The sequence below is a fragment of the Struthio camelus genome, chromosome 11 (assembly GCF_040807025.1).
Source record: "Struthio camelus isolate bStrCam1 chromosome 11, bStrCam1.hap1, whole genome shotgun sequence".
In the NCBI taxonomy this organism is placed as follows: Eukaryota; Metazoa; Chordata; class Aves; order Struthioniformes; family Struthionidae; genus Struthio; species Struthio camelus.
The window spans coordinates 29,608,104-29,626,255 of record NC_090952.1 but is presented as its reverse complement, the minus strand read 5'-3'; the positions used below and the strand labels follow the sequence as shown (position 1 = coordinate 29,626,255).

Here is an 18,152-nt window from a genome sequence, read left to right as displayed (position 1 = left end):
TCTGCCCAGGGGCTCTGAGGTGGAGACAGCAGTGCTAAGAGCTGTGGGGGGCACCTACACAGCTCTGGGGCAGAGGGAAACCTGCCAGAGTAGTCCCGAGGGCACCAGAGGGGGCCCTCAAGGGTTTACATGACCCAAAACCCCACTCTAGGGAAGGAGGAGGAGCTGAGGAGGGGCTCTGGGCCACCTAGACAGTGCCTAAGGGGTCCGGAGGGCCAAAAGAGTGCTGTGGGGCACCCCAAAAGTCTGCCCAGGGGCTCTGAGGTGGAGACAGCAGTGCTAAGAGTTCTGGGGGGCCCGAAGACAGCTCTGGGGCAGAGGGAAACCTGCCAGAGTAGTCCCGAGGGCAGCAGAGGGGGCCCTCCAGGCGTGTGCCTAGCCAAAAGGCCACTCTGGGGAAGGAAGAGGAGCTCAGGAGGGGCTCTGGGCCACCTAGACAGTGCCTAAGGGATCTGGGGGGCCAAAAAACAGCTCTGGGGCACAACGAGTACTGCAATTGTAGTTCAGAAGTCACGAGAGGGCTTCTAAGGGCTCTGCATGGCCACAAAGAGACTCTGGGGAAGGAGGAGGAGCTGAGGAGGGGGTCTGGGCCACCTAGACCGTTCCTGAGGGCTCAGCACGAGCAAGAGCCAGCTCTGGCTAGCAAGGAAGAGCCAGAGAGTGGTGTGGAGTACTCTAGAGCAGTGCGAAGGGGCCTAGGGAGCCAAGATCCAGCTCTGGGCACAGGGAAACCTGCCAGAGTAGTGCCGAGGGCCCCAGAGGGGGCCCTTAAGGGTTTACATGGCCCAAAACCCCACTCTAGGGAAGGAGGAGGAGCTGAGGAAGGGGTCTGGGCCACCTAGACAGTGCCTAAGGCGTCTGGGGGGCAAAAAGACAGCTCTGGGGCACGCCAAAGGTCTGCCCAGGGGCTCTGAGGTGGAGACAGCAGTGCTAAGAGCTGTGGGGGGCACCTACACAGCTCTGGGGCACAGGGAAACCTGCCAGAGTAGTCCCGAGGGCACCAGAGGGGGCCCTCAAGGGTTCACATGACCCAAAACCCCACTCTAGGGAAGGAGGAGGAGCTGAGGAAGGGGTCTGGGCCACCTAGACAGTGCCTAAGGGGTCTGGAGAGCCAAAAGACAGCTCTGGGGCACCCCAAAGGTCTGCCCAGGGGCTCTGAGGTGGAGAGAGCAGTGCTAAGAGCTGTGGGGGGGCCGAAGACAGCTCTGGGGCACAGGGAAACCTGCCAGAGTAGTCCCGAGGGCACCAGAGGGGACCCTCAAGGCGTGTGCCAGGACAAAAGGAGACTCTGGGGGAAAAGGAAGACCTCTGGAGGGGGTCTGGGCCACCTAGACCTTTCCTGAGGGCTCGGCACGAGCAAGGGACAGCTCTGGGCAGCAAGGAAGAGCCAAAGAGTGGTGCGGAGCCCTCTAGAGCAGTGCGAAGGGGCCTAGGGAGCCAAGATCCAGCTCTGGGGCACAGGGAAACCTGCCAGAGTAGTGCCGAGGGCACCAGAGGGGGCCCTCCAGGCGTGTGCCTAGCCAAAAGACAACTCTGGGGAAGAAGGAGGACCTCCATGGCGGCCTCTTTGGAACAAGAACAGTCCCAAGGGGTCTGGAGGGCCTAAAGAGGACTCTGGGGCACAGCGTTGGGTTCAAGAGTCGTCCCGAGTATACTAGATGGCTGCTAGGAGGGCCGGAGGGCCACAGCGGGGCTCCAGGACAAACCAAGGTCTCCCCAGGGCTTCTGAAGGGACTAGAGGGGGGCTAAAGGGGCTGGACGTCCAAAAGACACCTCTGGGGCCCAAAGGAGGCGGCAAGAGTAGGCCATAGCACACTGGAGGGGGCCTTCAAGGGGTTTATGGGGGCCAGCAGATGTCTGTGGTGAGAAGAAGGTGGCCTAAAGGGGGCTCCAGAGCAGAAGAGAGGGCTGCTGAGGGGGCTGGAGGGCCAACCCAGGGCTCCGGAGGGTTTGTGAGTTGACTCCAGGGGGCCTAAGGGGTCTCGAGGGCCAACATACAGCCTCGGGGAAGAAGACAGGCCAAAAGAGTAGCCCAGAACACACTAGAGGGATGCTGAGGAGACCCGATGGCCAACAAATGAAAACCTGGGGAACAAGGGTGACCTCAGGAGGGCTTCAGAGGCAACTAGACAGTTCCTAGCCAAAGGAACTATTTGCCAGCGGAGGGCTGGCAGACAGCTCTGGGCAGCAAGGAAGACACAAAGAGTGGTCCAGAGTGCCCTGGAGTGGTGCTAAGGGGCCTGAGGAGCCAAGATACAGCTTTAGGGCTGACAGAATGTTGGAAGAGTAGGCTAGAGCGCACTAGAGGACCGCTTGGGCCTCCATGTCCCTGAAAAATGACTCTAGGGAACAAGGAAGACCTGAGGAGGGGTTCTGAGCAGATAAACGGGCTCCTGTAGGTGCTGGAGGGCCAGAAGACAGCTCTGGAGCACAACAAGCATCCGAGGACTGGTTCTGAGTAACAAATGCCTCTGGAAGGTTTCTGAAGGGACTAGAGGGCCAACAGAGGTCTGTGGGTCAAAATTCAAGGCCAAAGTGGAGAGTAGGGCAGCCTAGAGGGGTGCTAAGGGCTCCAGAGGGTTAACACAGAACTCTGGGGTACAACAAAATCCTACAGGGCAGTTCCAAGGGGACTACAGGGGTCCTAAGGGGTCCAAAGGGCCTGACTGTTCTGGGGCAGAAAGAAGTTTGGAAGAGTCATTCAGAGTGCACTAGAGGGATTCTCAGGGGTCTAACATTGCCAAAAAAAGACTCAGGGGTCAGGAGGGCCAAAAGACAGCTCTGTGGCATAATAAAGGCCTCTAGAGGGGTTCAGGGGTGACTGGAAAGGTTCTAGTGGGTCTAGAGGGTCAATAGAGCTCTCTGGGGCACAGGAAAGGCCAAAAGATGGGTACCGAGTTCACTAGAAGGGTCATAAGGGGGTTATATGATCAAAGGAAGCCTCTGGGAACAAAGGTCCTAAAGGATCCTGAGGGGGAAAAGAGAGGTCCTAAGGGATCTGGAGGGCTAAAAGAGGGCTCCGGGACACAATTTTGGCCAAAAGAGACACCTAGAGTAGACTAGGGAGGTTGTAAGTGGGCTAGAAAGAAAAAAAAAAAAAAAAAAAAAAAAAGCAAGGGGGCACAATGAAGGCAAAAGGAGGGGTTCTGATGGGACTGGAGTGGTCCCCTGAGAGCTAGAAGGCTAACAGAGGGCTCCTGCACAACGCAGGCCAAAGGAGGGGTACTGAAGGAATTAGGTCCTAAGAGAGCTACTGGACCCCAAGAGGGCTCTGGGGCACTACAAAGGCCTCAGGAGGGGTTCTGAGGGTACTAGAGGGCTCCTAAGGACTCTACACACCCAAGAGAGCCTCTGGTGCACAATGGAGGGCTTCTGAGAGGATTGGAGCAGGCCTAGGGGGACTAGACATCAAAGAGAGGCCTCTAGGGCACAGTGAAGGCTTTGGGAGCAGTTTTGAGGTAACTAGATTAGAAAATGGAAGAGTCTTGAGAAGATTAGAGGGCATTCATTGGGTTCTAGGATGGCATGTCAGAAGGATGTCTCCAGTTCAAATCAAGGGCTCAGGAAGGGGTTGTTAGGGAGCCCAAGGGCCAAAGGAGGCATTCTGTGGGGATTAGATGCCGGGGTCCTGAGGGGAAGAGACAGCACACAGTGGGCACTGGGGTGCACCAAAATGGAAAAGGACTGGTTCTGATGGGACTAGGTTGCAAACGGCCCTGGAGCGCGACAGGAGAACACAGGGTTCTGGGGTGCTTTGAAGAACAAACATGGGGGTTCTGAAGGGAGTAGAAGATAATTGAGAAGGCATAAGGCAGGCTGCAAGGAAATGGAGGGCTATAGTATGCACTAAGAGGCAAAGAAGGAGAACAGAAAGGGATCTGAGAGAAACAGAACTCCCAAGGAGGAGCTCAGGTGGGATTTGGGGGCATTTAGGCAATGCTGGAACACAATGAAGGCCAGCAGTTTTGAGGCTACATGCCACATGGATTGATTTTGATCAGACTAGAGAACACAGAGAGCTCTGAGGTAAAAGAAAGGAAGATGGAGGAGTCTTGAGGGGACTGGAAGGAAAGGGGACCTGATGGGATAGAGGGCACACAGAACGGTCATAGGGATAGGGCATAGAGAGGACTCTGTGGTGCAATGAATAGAAAAGGAGGGCTTCAGGGCACACTGAAAGGGTGCCATGAGCGCCCAGGGTTCTGGAGTGCCCTCAAGGCAAACAAAGGTTCCTGAGGGGAGCGTGTGGCAATCAGAGGGCTGCTGATGGGACTAAGAGACAGTGAGGTGGGCCCTAAGGGGCTCAGAGGGCAAACAGAGGCATCCTGAGAGGACTACAGGGAAAAACAAAGGCTCTGGGATGCACTAATGGCAAATGGAGGGGTTTTGAGGGACCCAGAAGAAAGAGAGAGGGGACTTAATAGGACAAAAGAACAAACATAGGAGTCTTGATGCTACCAGAAGACCCACAGACACTAAATGGCAGAGTAATCATGCAGGAACTAGAAAGCAGCAAAGACTTCCGAGGGGACAGGAGAACAAATGGAGTGTCTTGGAGCACACCTGAAGGCAAATGGATAGGTCCTGAAGGAACTAGGGAGTAAATGGGTGAGTCCTGGGGTGATGAGGCAGAAAACTGAAGGTTCTGGGACATTAACTCACTATAATCCTTCCACTTGGACCCTGCCTCTTACCTCTGAGAAGCAGGCCTTTGCTTTCATTCCGCAGGCAGCTGTCAGCTGTTGCGTAGTCTTGGCAGACAACTTGAGGATCACTGCCCAGGCAGTCTTGACCTACAACACCATGTGCTCAGAACAGTTCTCAGGAAGTCATGTAGAGTCATAACCTGAAGGGCAAAAAGCAAATCTCTTCAGGACAGTTTTTATTTCATCATAGGAGCATTTTTCCCCTTCTCTTCTCCGCTGTACTGCCTCTAACAACACATCTTCCTCATCACCCTTTTCCCCTGCTACTTCTACTCCTGTCAGTTGCCCCTGCATCTTAGTCCTCTAAAGCACCTGTTTCTCATCCACATGTACTTTTATGTCCTGTTGCCCATTCCCCCTCCTATTTGTCCTACACCAGGCAGCTGAGACCCCCTGGCCTAGCTCTTAGCCGCACACCCCTTTTGATCCGGCCAACAGCTCTAACAGAGCAGAGGGCAGCACAGAGGGTGGATGCGAACATAGCACACCTAGACACTGAGCAACACAGAAGCAGCAGCAAGGCATCCAAGAGATCCCATGTTTGTAAAGAAAATATGTAGAGGCAACTGGGGATCCTCTGCAGCTGTGCCCAGGGCTCCTGGAGGCTCTTTCCACCCAGTTAAAGGTAGCTGAACACAGTGACCTTGGGAGGCAGTGACACAGTCCCTGGGGCTGCTGTGGGGTGCCTGCGGCTGTTCCAGGGTCTCTCCGGCTCTTTTAGGGTCCTTGGACAGCCACAGTGCTGGTTGCGTTTCCTTGTGCTGCAAAACAGGATAGCTTTGCACCATTCCCTCCCAGCGCCACCACTCCTCATAGTTGTTGCTGCCTACCTGGCCCCAAGCCTGAACAAAGCTATGACTATCAGGAGCCCCCACGGCCCCTCACACTCTCCCTGCCCTCCCCAGGGACAATAGGGACATCCCCAGGCCCTGGGGAGAACCCTGTCTGGGCACACCAGAGATGAAAAATACTTCCTGCCCTGTACCAGGGAAAGACAGGGAAATTCCACTGCCTCGGTGACCCATGGACGCTCTCCTGGGAGCAGCAAATGTCCAGTGAGGAACAGAGACACTGGGCCAATGCTGCAGGGCTGAGAAGGCACAGGCACCTGGAACTACAGCTCCTGGTATGCCACAGAACACAACGTGGCCAGCGGGTGGGAAACCCGCTGACAGCTGCACCTCCGGCCACCTCGAGAGACACAAGATGGTCTCCCAAAAGCCCAGCAGGGGAAGGTAACACCTGCCAGCATGCCCTGTAGATTAAAATGGCCGCCGGGAAAGCTACTGCTGGAAGACTACTCCTCCCGGCATGCAGAGCGAAGCAACATGGCCGCCCGGAAGCTCAGTGCCGGAAGTTTACTACTCCCAGCATGCAGAGTGAAACAACATGGCCGCCCGGAAGCCCCGTGCCGGAAGACTACTCCTCCCGGCATGGCCCGCAAAACAACATGGCCGCCCGGAAGCCCCGTGCCGGAAGACTACTGCTCCCGGCAGGCAGAGCGAAACAACATGGCCGCCCGGAAGCCCCGTGCCGGAAGACTACTCCTCCCGGCATGGCCCGCAAAGCAACATGGCCTCCCGGAAGCCCCGTGCCGGAAGACTACTACTCCCGGCAGGCAGAGCGAACCAACATGGCCGCCCGGAAGCCCCGTGCCGGAAGACTACTCCTCCCGGCATGCACGGCGAACCAACATGGCCGCCCGGAAGCCCCGTGCCGGAAGACTACTCCTCCCGGCATGCACGGCGAACCAACATGGCCGCCCGGAAGCCCCGTGCCGGAAGACTACTCCTCCCGGCATGGCCCGCAAAACAACATGGCCGCCCGGAAGCCCCATGCCGGAAGAGTACTGCTCCCGGCATGGCCCGCGAAACAACATGGCCGCCCGGAAGCCCCATGCCGGAAGACTACTGCTCCCGGCATGCCGCGGTCCTCAGCGCTCTGTGAAGCTTGACCCTCGGGCGATTCAGTTCCTTCCCGTCCCAACCACCCTCCCGCCCCCTGACACCCGGACGCCGCCGAGCCCGGAGCGCGGCCCCGCGATCCCCAACCCCGGCCCGAGATTCCCCCGACGCCGCCGGACCGGCCCCGGGTCAGCTCCGACACTGCCCCTGCCCCCACTGCGACTCTCCCAGGCCTTCCTCTGGGATCTCTCCTTCCCCCGTCCCCCCCGACACGGTCCCGGTCTGACCCAGGACCCCCCGCGCCACTCCCACCGCGCAATAAACCAACCCCGCCAGCCCCGACGCCCCCCCGTCCTCCCTCCCCCCACACCACTGCAGCCCCGACGCCCCTTTTCTTTCCTCCTCCAGCCCCGGTGCAACCCCTTCCTCGTTCCACCCTCGCCCTGGCGCCCCCCTTTTCTCTCCGCTCCTCGCCCCATCACAGCCCTGGCCCCCCTCCTACCTCTCCCCCAGCCCCGGCGCACCCCCTTCCTGACCACTCCCCGTGGCCCCGGTGCTCTGCTCTTCCCCACCGCCCTGGTGCACCGCCATCCCCGGCGCAGTTTCCGCTGGCCCGAGATGCTCCCGTCTGCCGGGACGCGCGCACCCCCCGGCCCCGCTCACCTCCTCCGCGGTGCGGCCGCAGCGCCGGTCCCGGCGGGCGGTGCTCAGAGGCAGCTCCGTTGTCCCAGACCAGCCCCTGCACGAGCTTCCTCCCGACTGCGGCCCCAGCCCCGGCGCATGCCTGCCGTGGCCCCCAGCCCCACCTGGGGCTTGTTCCAGCCCCAGGGTCCACAGCTGCAGCCCTCAGGAACCAGGGGAAGGGAATTACCCTCAGCCCCATCAGGGACAGCTGGGGCTGCCAGGGCAGCAGAGGCACCCCAGCGCCTGAGAGGTGCTCGCTAAAAGCTGAAGGGAGAGCCCTGGGGGGTACAGAGAGGAAAAGGGAGTATTCAGGGCACAAGAGAACAAATCGAGACCTCTGGGTGCAATAGAAGTTAAAAAAAAAAAAAATTACCAGGTGATGATAGAGCAAACAGAGTGACTCTGGGGGCACCAAAAGGCAAAGGCAGGACCCTGGGGCACACCAAAAATCACCCAGAAAACTCTGGGACAGGGGATAAAGATCCTCTGGATCTTTCCAGGGATCCTTGTCCTGGATCCCTGGACAAGGAACTTTGCAGTGTGCTGCAAAACAAACATCGGGCCCCAGGGCACGCGGAAAAGCACACAGAGGGCTTGCCAGCAACCCAAAACGTGAATTGAGCTGTCCTGAGGACCACCAAAGGGCAAATGCAGGGCTCTTGGGCAAACCAAAATTCAAGTGAAGGGCCTTTGTGCACACTAAAGTGGCCACAAGGCATGTCACAGGGCTCAATGCAGCTGACGGCAAGGTGCCTGCAGGCTCCCCCTTTCCCCAGGAAAACTGTCTCCCAGCACCAGGCACACAGGCCCCCGCCACCGACACATGAGGGACATTGCGGAGTGCTGAAAGCAAATCTGAGGGCAGTCTGGGGACTTCACATGGCCCTGGGGGGGGCCCTGGCTGCCCCCAGGATAATGGAAAACTCCACCAAGAGCCCCAAGGGTCGAGGCAATGCAAGGGAAGTTACCCCGAGCCCTTTGAACAGCACTGGGGTCCCTGGGAACCGCAGGGACCCCCAAGTACAAAGGATGTGGGGACCAGCTCCCAATCCCAGACACAATGTGTAACCTCCTCCCCCGAGCATCATCTTCAGGCAAAGCGACGGCAGGAACCACAGACACAAGTGCAAAGAATAAAGCAACTGTTTATTGTTTTACTGCACAGAAACAACACCTGGGAGGGAGTTTGCCATGGAGCTCGGTGCCAGCATGCTTCCCCTTACCCTGTGACACCTGAAGAGTCATCTCTGCACCGGCGTTCGTCGGTCCTTTGGGGAAGGGTCAGCTCCTGCTGCTGCCCTTGACGTGGCAGGCGTCTGAGTAGCTGACAGCCTATCCCCTCTACTTTTTCCTTCAGGGATAGGATTCAGCTCTGACAGGTGAGAAGATCTTTGATCTCTGATCCTGCCTGTCTGCACTACTGCCCTACCCCAGACTAGAGCCCTGCAAGACACTTTCACAGCTCTCACCTCACCTGTCACATCACCACTCTCAGTGCGATGGGCCTGCGCCTTATCAAATCCAGACCTCAGGTCAGTGCACAAAGCTGAACGCTGGGAACAGGGGAAGGTTAGGAACCCCAGAGAAGGGTTTGCAGCCTGCTGCTTAGGCTTCGGGGCTTACAGTTTATTATCTAAGGATTCAGCCCTTGTCATTTATCAGTAAGGCGTAAGCCCTGAACCCTAAGTGACAAACTGCAAATCTTGGAACCCAAGTGGTTGCTTTAAAATTTACGGATGAGGTTGGATTTTAAATCCTGCGCCCTGATCGCTAAGTCAGCGAACTGTAAACCCTGACTGATAAAGACAGCCCCACTAAATAAAGTAATAAACCATAGCCCCTGAGTGACAGACCCTCAACAACAAACTAAACAATAAACCTCAAGTGAAAAACTCCAAACCCTCAGCTTTAAGCAAGAAACACCAAAGTACACATGAGCTTGCAAGTTTTGCCCACAGCTTAAGAAGTTTCCCCTTCATTTAGAAGTACAGCAGAACAGGAAGATATGCATCAGAATCATGTTACAGTTGCTGTTTATAAGCTTGGTCTTAGCCACCATTCAAATGTGAGCACATGCAAGAATCGCTCCACAGGACTGCAGTAAGCTGCACTTCCACTGAACCTACCTGAAACATTGCAAGCGCTTATTCAACTCCATTACAGACAATTAATATTTTTGGTCCCCTCAGCTCCATGGGCAAACATCCACAGCCAGTGACTCCAGCAACCACCTAGGGGACAACCACCTTCCACCTCCCAGCCCTGCACACACACAGTGCAGCCCCAAGACTTAGCTGCGTCCACGCTGCAAGTCAGAGCTCGACCTTCATGGCCAGCCACAGATCTCCGCAGAGCTCCCAGCTGTGACACCGCTCCTTCGACTGCCAGACTATGCTTCAGCACCTGCAAAGAAGCCAGAACAGTTACTGAGAGGCCAGGCAACTGCACAGCCCTCCTAGAACTACTCCCTTGTCCAAGGCCCGTAACTGTTCCCACAATTATGACTGACCCTCTACACTGCTCCAGTCACTCTCTCAGGCTCCGTTTTATCGCAAGGATGTCACGGCAGCCCTCACATACAGTCAGGCTCGCTCAGGCACTCGGTCACCTCCAGCCTTCGGTAGATGGTCCTCCTCAGGGAAACTGTGCCGCTGACAGACACTCTCAGAAAGCACTGTCCAGCCAAGGCAGGATAAAAACTAAGGCCTCCAAAAGCTCCAAACCCTGGAGAGACTGAGCTGATGGGAAACTGACTCTGGCCTGGACAATGACAGAAGAAGGATTTTGCTTCACTCATTCAGGCTGCCTAGCACGTGGCCCAAGTCAGACAGACCGTGCTGGAAATCCCTGTGACGTGACAGCGTGTTGGAAAGCAGAGCTGAGCACAGGCTCCTGGAAGAGGAGCAGAGTAAGGCTGATGTAGGGAAGACAACAGTTTGCATAAAGTCAGAAAACAGGGCTCAATGCCAGCGACACAATCACGACTCCAACTGCACCGCGCAGCAGCCCTGTCTGCGCACAGGCAGACAAGACACAGTAACTGCAGACTGCGCTGACGTGTAAGACGGACAACAGCAGCTCCAGACTGCCCTAGCACACCCTGCCCTACCTGCACCTGTCCTAACACCCGAATACTCAGAGCCTCTGCTAATCTCTACCACATGCTAATGTCTACCACATCCCCCCACAGCATCTTTGGCCCATTAGTGCTCCCCCACTGCACATCCGCAGCCCCATGCCTCTGCACAGAGTCACTGCAGGGGTATCTGACATGACCTGAACCAGGCAGATTGATGGGACCCTCTGGTTGCTACTGATCGTCTCTGCTGAGCACCAATTGCCTCTTGACACCTTCCACACCAGACAAAACACAAAGGAATGATGAACCTTCAGCTGGACAGAGGGACAAGGAGCAGAACAGAAGAAAAGAGGGATAGAGAGCTTGGCTGACAGATGGAAAAAGAAAGAGAAGGATAGAGACCTAGCCCCAGGGTCAGGGCCCTGGACAAAGGAAGAGAAAAAGAGGACAGAGGGCCAGACAGGTGGAGGGCTGGACAGAGGACCAGGGAGCAGAAGAGAGAAAAAGAGGGATGTAGAAGTGGACAGAAGAATAAAGAGAGGAAAGGAGGGAAGGGGAAGAAGACAGAGGGACGGGAAGCAAAAGAGAAGGGTGGAGAACCAGACAGAGGAACGGGGACTGGAAGAGAGGGAAAGGGAGCCAGTCAGAGCAATGGGAAGAGAGTGAGAAGGATGAAGAGCCAACCAGAAAGGTGGAGAGAAAAAAAAGAGGGAGGGGAAGTCAGACAGAGAGGTGAGACGGAACAGGGGAAAAGAGGGATAGGGAGACAAATAGATGGATGGGGAGCTGAACAGAGGGACAGAAATAGAAAGAGAAGGCTGGAGAGGGGGACAGAAGGCTGGAAAGGTACAAAGAGACAGACAAGAGCAGCAGAGGGATGGGGAGCTGGACAGAGGAACAGCGGGCAGGTAGTGGGACAGAGAGGGGAAAAGGATGATGGAGAGCTGGATAGAGCGATAGGGAGCCAGTCGGAGGGAGGAAGATATTGACAGAGGGATGCAAAGAGTACCAGAGGGATGGGGAACTGGGCAGGGCACTGAGTAGCTAAACAAAGGGACGGGGTATCGGACAGAGCTACGGGGAAAGAAAGAAAAAGATGGAGCGCTGGACAGAGGGACAGCGAGTGGAACCAGATGGATCCAGACAGCCCGGAACAGCCCTCAACACGCTCCAGTTCCACTCACCTGCTGAGCTGCAGAGCTCTCTGTGTACCGCTGGGCCCAAAGTCCACTTGGGCACTGCTGTGTGGAGGACCCGCAGCCACACCGAAAGGCACGTGGAGGCCACTTGTGGGCCTGCTTGCCTGTATCCCTACACCTCCAGAGTGTCTGTGTCTGCAAGACCGAGGGTGCACCCACAGACCCAGACTGGGAAGGAACCTTGTGTTCAGTCACGGTATTTTACTATTCCTCATGCATTAGCCCCTTTCAGACCTTCATATGCATGTGCTTAACCCCAAATTCTCTCAGCCCTTAACAACTTCAGTACTCATAGCACCTAGTTTTTCCACACTCTCAAATCTTCCTTGCTCTTTCCTGTCTTGTTTGAAAACTCTCCCAGACCTCTCCTGTACTTACATGCTTCCTTAAGACAGCATCACCAAAATCAACAAAATGGGTTGAGCTGCTCCTCTTCAAGTTGCCGGCCCTCGGAACGTTATCCTGCAAATAAATCAAACCACAAGGTCACTGGGAGATTCTTGTTTTAGAGCTTTTTTTTTCCCCAAAGCTTTAATTATGGCTCCCTAACCTGGGCAAATCAGATCCTCCCTTAAGCACTGTAACAGTTTTTATTCTGGGGTCCCAAGTTACTGTTATTACATTAAGCAGCAAAGCAAGGCAAAGACAGGTGGGGTCACAGGTTACTCATCTAGCGACAAAAATTCTTATTTTAGGCCTCACTGTTTATTCCAGGTAAACAGACAAAAATAAAGCTCCAAACAGGCAGGTGAGGCTTCACACAGACCTTGTGACTATTCCCCTTCTCCTTTCCTGGTCCATGAATTGTGGCTTATTACTCACAAGTCCAGTGAGGATGCAGCCAACCTTCCTACAGCCGAAGTTCTTCAGCAGGACCACGCAGAGAATCTTTCCACTGGCATTTGGATTCTCCTGGCCGCTCTTGACTCGCTGTAACTTACAAAGGTCTGAGAGCCGTAGCCTGTAGTTCTTCATGGCAGCATGTAGTCGATCCCCGATGTTCTGAATACCTAAGATTAACACAATTTATAAACACAAAAATACTGCCGCTATAGGGTGTACAGTCAAGCTAAAATTTCTGCAACCAAAGAAAAACCCTCCGTGTCTGCCAGAATGAGCCATATGCATCAGCGCCTATAGCTCAAGGCTAGCAACCCCTCCCAGGTGACGTTCTTCTGGCAGGCTGCGTGTCTGAACTCCTCCGTCTTGCCTAAGAGTCTCCGCTGGGACATTATAACTTTGTCAGCCAGCGCTTGTTGATGGAGGCACGGTAAAATCCATCATCCTCTGAAAGTATAAAGCAAAGCAAAAAAAAAAAAAAAAAAATCAGAGCTCTGCAGAAAATCATAAGACAAACCCGTTTATATGCACAAAAGCAGATCTAATATACACACAAGCAAAGCAAACGAGCACAGGCAAGCCACAAATACCGCTTCCCCCAACTCCCCTTTTGGAAGCCATGAGGACACTTGGGTTGCTGTGAAAGGGAAGTTAGACTAAGAAGCTCCTAGAGCTTAATCTTTCAGAAGCCTTCTGTGTCCACATTTTTGGCACAACCGCGCTCTACCCCTCATTCAATTCAGATGCACAGAAGATGATCCGCTTCTTGGTACACTTGCACTGTAACTCCCCCCTTGTTAAGATCAGTGCCCACTGTGCCACCTGGACAGAGGATACTCTGCTGCCTATTCATTTCCCTGACGTTAGCTAGTTTAGAGGGAATTGAGCAGACTGGACTGTATCTACGCCATCAAAGGTAAAAGTCTCAAAGATAGTTACAGCCCGGATTGCTGCTAAACAGTCTTTCTCACAGCCAGAGAATTTTTGCTCTGGCCCCAGAGGGGATGTAGGGATGCTGCTACTGGCACCCACTTTCCCTTACCACTGTTTTCTAATGGTGCTCCTCCCACGGAATCAGTAGATGTGGGAATCCTTACTGAAAAAGGCTTGCCTTGTCCTGGGAATTTGAGGACATGGAGATTTCACAGCTGCTTCTTTCAGTTTAGTGAAAGCAGCATCCTGTTCCTTGTTCCAGCTCCATTCCTGACTCCTTTCCCGTAATTCCCACCATGGTCTGCTGATACCGGTAAAGCTACATTAACACTGCTACAAGAATTTAAATCCTGCAATTGCCCTAAGTTGGAACTGATGAGAAGGAAACTTAATTCCACAAAGCTTTAACATTTCCTCTACCTACCTGTCTTCCTGTTTTCCCAAACACAATTCCCATGTCATTAACCTGGGGTTGCACCAATTGAGCCTTCCTGAAATTCACCTCTTAATTTTATAATTCAGACACTGCTGTTTCTCACTTCCTCTTCGGGAACTTTGGTCACTTGACTATCATTCCCCTAAGATAATAAGTTGCTGTCTTGTAGCTCATAAAATATGAGCTTTCAGAGATACATAAAGTCACACACAGAAAAATATATGTATGCAGCATACTTTTCGTAACACATACAGATGCATACATATAATCTTCTGTTACACGTTGGTGATCTGATATCCTGATGACTATTCCTAGGGATCTTTCCTCAACAGGAGGAATGGGATTTCTCTTCTTGGGAGATGGAGACAGCTTTCAGTTGGTTCCATTTGATTTTATTACTTCAGCTTGCTTACGTTTTCCTGGTCTGTTCAATTTCAGCCATAGCAATTAATCTAACAAGTATTATATCTTTTCCTTTTTGTATACGGATATCAGATAACAACACCAAACAGAAACAACCAAAGCAAAACTGAGGCAGACACAGTTAACAATATCCAAAGGGTAAGAATGGGTTACTTGGTCCCCAGTGCTGCCCCCGGAAGACAGAAATAACAGGGATTTGTTATTTGTTATAATAGTTACCTTAGTTACCCATGGTGGAACGCCTCCTTCTGTAGCAGTTTCTGGTGATATTAAGGGTCCATTTTTGCTTCCTTGTTTCATCCAGTCCATTAGGTATTAATCACAAAAAACTGCTTGTCCATCTTTTCTCTTTGTCAGCATTTGCTATCGTTGCTTCCATCTCTGTAACAAACAGATAAACTTGCATTTTACCTTCAATGAAACGCTTACATTTGTGCATGTTCTTTTTCTCTTTACCATGTTCTTTTTCTCTTTTTTCTTTTCCTTAAAGGAAAGGTGCTATAACAGCACTTGGCATCATACGTTACAGGGTAAACAGTTTGGTAACAAAACATACAGCAACTAGGGCTAGGTTATTAGACAGGCAGGCACATCACCTAGTACACACCTATGCCATCTTCCATGAAACCTTATTCTGGTTCAGTATTATTGTACCGTTCAATATCCTTTCTCAAACCCTTGTATACACGTGCTTAACCAACAATTCTCTCAGTCTTTAACTACATGGAAGAATGACAGCACTTAATTTGCCTGCCTCTGTTTCAAACCTGTTACCTTTTTGATACATCTCCTAGATTATTCCTCCTGTACTTGGATGCTTACCTCAGAGGCGATGACCAAAATGAACAACTGCATCATGACGTCTAGCTGCTTCTCTTCAAGGTGTCCCCCTTCAGCGGGCCACCCTGCCAAACAAACCCAAAAGACTGATGAGGCCATGAGGGTACCAGATTTTTGACCACTTCTCCAAGGTTTTCAGGGTGACTGACTTAACCGCTTCTCTTCACGTTACTCAAAGCTACATTCATCTATTACTTAGGACTAACGTTTTTCTATTTTAAGAGAAGATTGTTGTTTCAACTTTACATATAGTCCATAATCTGCTATGCATCATCTCTAGCCCTTTCTGCTTTCACAACGCTTTTGGTAATTAAAGGTGGTAATTAATAGCACCCCTTATTGTCCCATGGATTGGAGTAACACATCTCTCCTTCTCTGAGGACGTGCCTAAGACCCACACTTTTTTCTACAGTATGGTTGGGGGCTTCCCATAGCCCTTCAGCGTTCTCTTAGGCTTTTCCTGAGCCTTTTATTTTTTTAGGTTATTCCTTAGCCTGCAATTGTATGTTAATGTTCTCCTTAAGCATTGCACAGAGCACAATTATCCTAGACCAGCCGCATTTAGAAAGTCCTCTTGCAGGCACAGAGGGTTCTGAGAGGTGGCTCAGAAAAAGAGAGAGAAAAATCGGTTTGTCATCTGTGCACCCACCTGCCAACATTCTTCACCAAGAAGTGCTGCAAATTCTCTTTTCTCCAAAGCAGGACTGAGTCAAGGGGGACACAGATCACACCCTCTAATTAGGACACCTCGCTGCTGTGGGGACAGGGTCTAGGAGTGGTTTTAGGACTGTATGGGGCTTGGAGGGGGAAAGTCTGGAGTCAGTGACAATGTTGTGGCAGGGTTTGGAGGCATTTTGGGGTCTGTAGGGGTGTTAGAACAGGATCTGTGGGTGGTTTCTTGGCTTTTGGGGGAGCTGGATGCAGGAAGGTTGGGAATCTGCAGGGCCCTCAGGGCAGGGGTGCCACCCCAGATGCATACTGAGTGCACAGCAGTGCTGCATGTGGCTGTCAGCTTTGCAGGAGAAGCCACTGGAGGAGGAGGAAGGATCTACGAGCTTGTACAGAATGCCAGAAGAGGCAGCAGGGAACTCACCAAGAGCCCAGAAGAGCTGTGAAGGACCCCACCTTCCAGACAAGAGGCATCAGGCTGCTGTGCCACTGCTGGAGACACCCACACCCCCGTGCAGCATACGCGTGCCTGGGGAGATGTAAGAGGCAACGGAGGACCCATCGACACACACTGGACTGGGGAACCCCACAGCTATGGGGCAGCTGTGCAGGAAGGCGCGGGGCTCAGCGAGGCTCAGCAGGGGTTACAGTCAGTTGGTGCCCGGGTTGGCTGGGGCCCACAGTCTGGGCCTGCGACTGGGGGAGGCCTCAGGGTGCCTGGGCGTATTTTTCCCCTGTCCACCTTCTCGTTTCCCTAGCTACAACTCTCAAGTAAACGTTCTCGGCGCTGCGCTAACTGCACCTGGCTCAAAGTGACCTTAAATCGGTTTGGTCCGGTAGCTTTAAGCTTCCTTGCGACTTACCAGCACCCTCGGGCAGGCCAGCCGCGACGGGAGCCGTCCGCCCAGCGCCGCTCCGGGGCCCGCCTGCCTCGCCGCTCCTCCCGGCCGCCTCCGCAGGGGCGAGCGCCCGCCCCGGCCGCGCCGGGGAGGAACCGGGGCCCTGAGGGCGACACGCGGCAAACGGACGGTCAAACCCGCGCTCCCGGCAGACCCTGGGCCGCGCTGCCGGCGCCAGGCCCGAGCCCCCTCCCCAAACCTCGCCCCGCACCTCCGCCTCCACGCAGCGACGGCCCCAGCGGGCAGGAACCGCCCGACGCCCGAGGCCGCCCGAGGGGACGCGCTCACCTCACCGGGGCCCCCAGATCCCCGACTCCGGGCGGCCTCGGCCCTCACCCGCCGCCGCCCCAGCGAAAACTCCGTCCCTGCGCGCCGCCATTCTGCTCCCCGCCGCCGCGCATGCGCCGCCCGCCGCACATGCGCCGATCGCGAACGGGGCGCGGCAGCGCCGGGGGCCCGGCTCTCGAGCACCGCGCATGCGCCGGCTCCGCCCCGAGCGGGAGGGGAGGGGAGGGGAGGGGAGGGGCGAGGAGGGGAGTGGGAGGGAAGGAGGGAAGGGGAGGGGGGGAGCGGGAGGGAGGCCAGGCGGGGAACGGCGCCCCCGCGTGCTCCCGGCGCGGGGCTGCAGCCCGCCGCCCCCGCCGCGGCACCGCGGGGCTCGCGCTCAGCGGCGGGCGCCCCGGGGCTGCTCGGTCCGTGCCCGAGAGCCCGGCGGGGATCAGCGAGCGGGCTCCGGTGCTGCACCGGTGTGAGGGCACCGCGGAGCAGCGCCGAGGCGGCACTGCCCGTCCCCGCGACAACAGGAAGGAAGCACCAGTACGGAAAAGCACTCTGCGCTGCGGGTCTGTGAGCACGGGGAAGGGGCGAGGAGCACGGCCCCTTCGCTTACCCGTTAGCGACACACGGCGGAGTAGGGGCGAACACGGCGACCGGCACTGCGCGGGTGCGCGCCGGCTGGCTGCAGTATTCTCCGTACGCCGGCGAGGGCAGCGGCGGCTGCAGAAGTGGCGTGTCGACACCGGAGGGCAGCAGGGAGCACAGGGAAACTAGTGCGCAGGCGGGCGCCTTACCGGTGCAGTACTGGCTTGTCGACACGCGAGGGCAGCAGGGAGCACGGCGGGATCACCGCGCATGCGCTCTCTCCCTGGGTGCAGTACTGCTCTGTCGGCACCCGAGGGCAGCAGGGAGCACGGCGGGATCACTGCGCATGCGCTCGCTCCCTGGGTGCAGTACTGCGCTGTCGACACCCGAGGGCAGCAGGGAGCAGGGCGGGATCACCGCGCATGCGCTCTCTCCCTGGCTGCAGTACTGCGCTGTCGACACCCGAGGGCAGCAGGGAGCAGGGCGGGATCACCGCGCATGCGCTCGCTCCCTGGGTGCAGTACTGCTCTGTCGACACCCGAGGGCAGCAGGGAGCACGGCGGGATCACCGCGCATGCGCTCGCTCCCTCGCTGCAGTACTGCGCGGTCGACACCCGAGGGCAGCAGGGAGCACGGCGGGATCACCGCGCATGCGCTCGCTCCCTGGCTGCAGTACTGG

The 18,152-nt window shown here is 55.3% G+C and overlaps 1 long non-coding RNA gene across 4 annotated transcripts; it reads right to left on the bottom strand.

Moving 5' to 3' along the window:
- Positions 1 to 4,698: 4,698 nt before the first annotated feature.
- On the bottom strand, positions 4,699 to 17,636 carry LOC138068733 (uncharacterized). Of its 4 annotated transcripts, XR_011143464.1 has the most exons (8): positions 16,901 to 17,005; positions 16,577 to 16,715; positions 15,027 to 15,109; positions 14,424 to 14,585; positions 12,395 to 12,859; positions 7,274 to 12,034; positions 5,350 to 5,467; positions 4,700 to 4,846 (listed from the first exon to the last, which is right to left on the bottom strand). It is a non-coding gene; the product is annotated as an uncharacterized lncRNA (long non-coding RNA). The 4 variants fall into 4 exon arrangements; XR_011143465.1 differs by lacking the exon at positions 16,901 to 17,005 and adding an exon at positions 17,502 to 17,636 and having other exon boundaries at positions 4,699 to 4,846; positions 15,027 to 16,715; XR_011143462.1 differs by having other exon boundaries at positions 4,699 to 4,846; positions 15,027 to 16,715.
- Between the last annotated feature and the right edge of the window lie 516 nt (positions 17,637 to 18,152).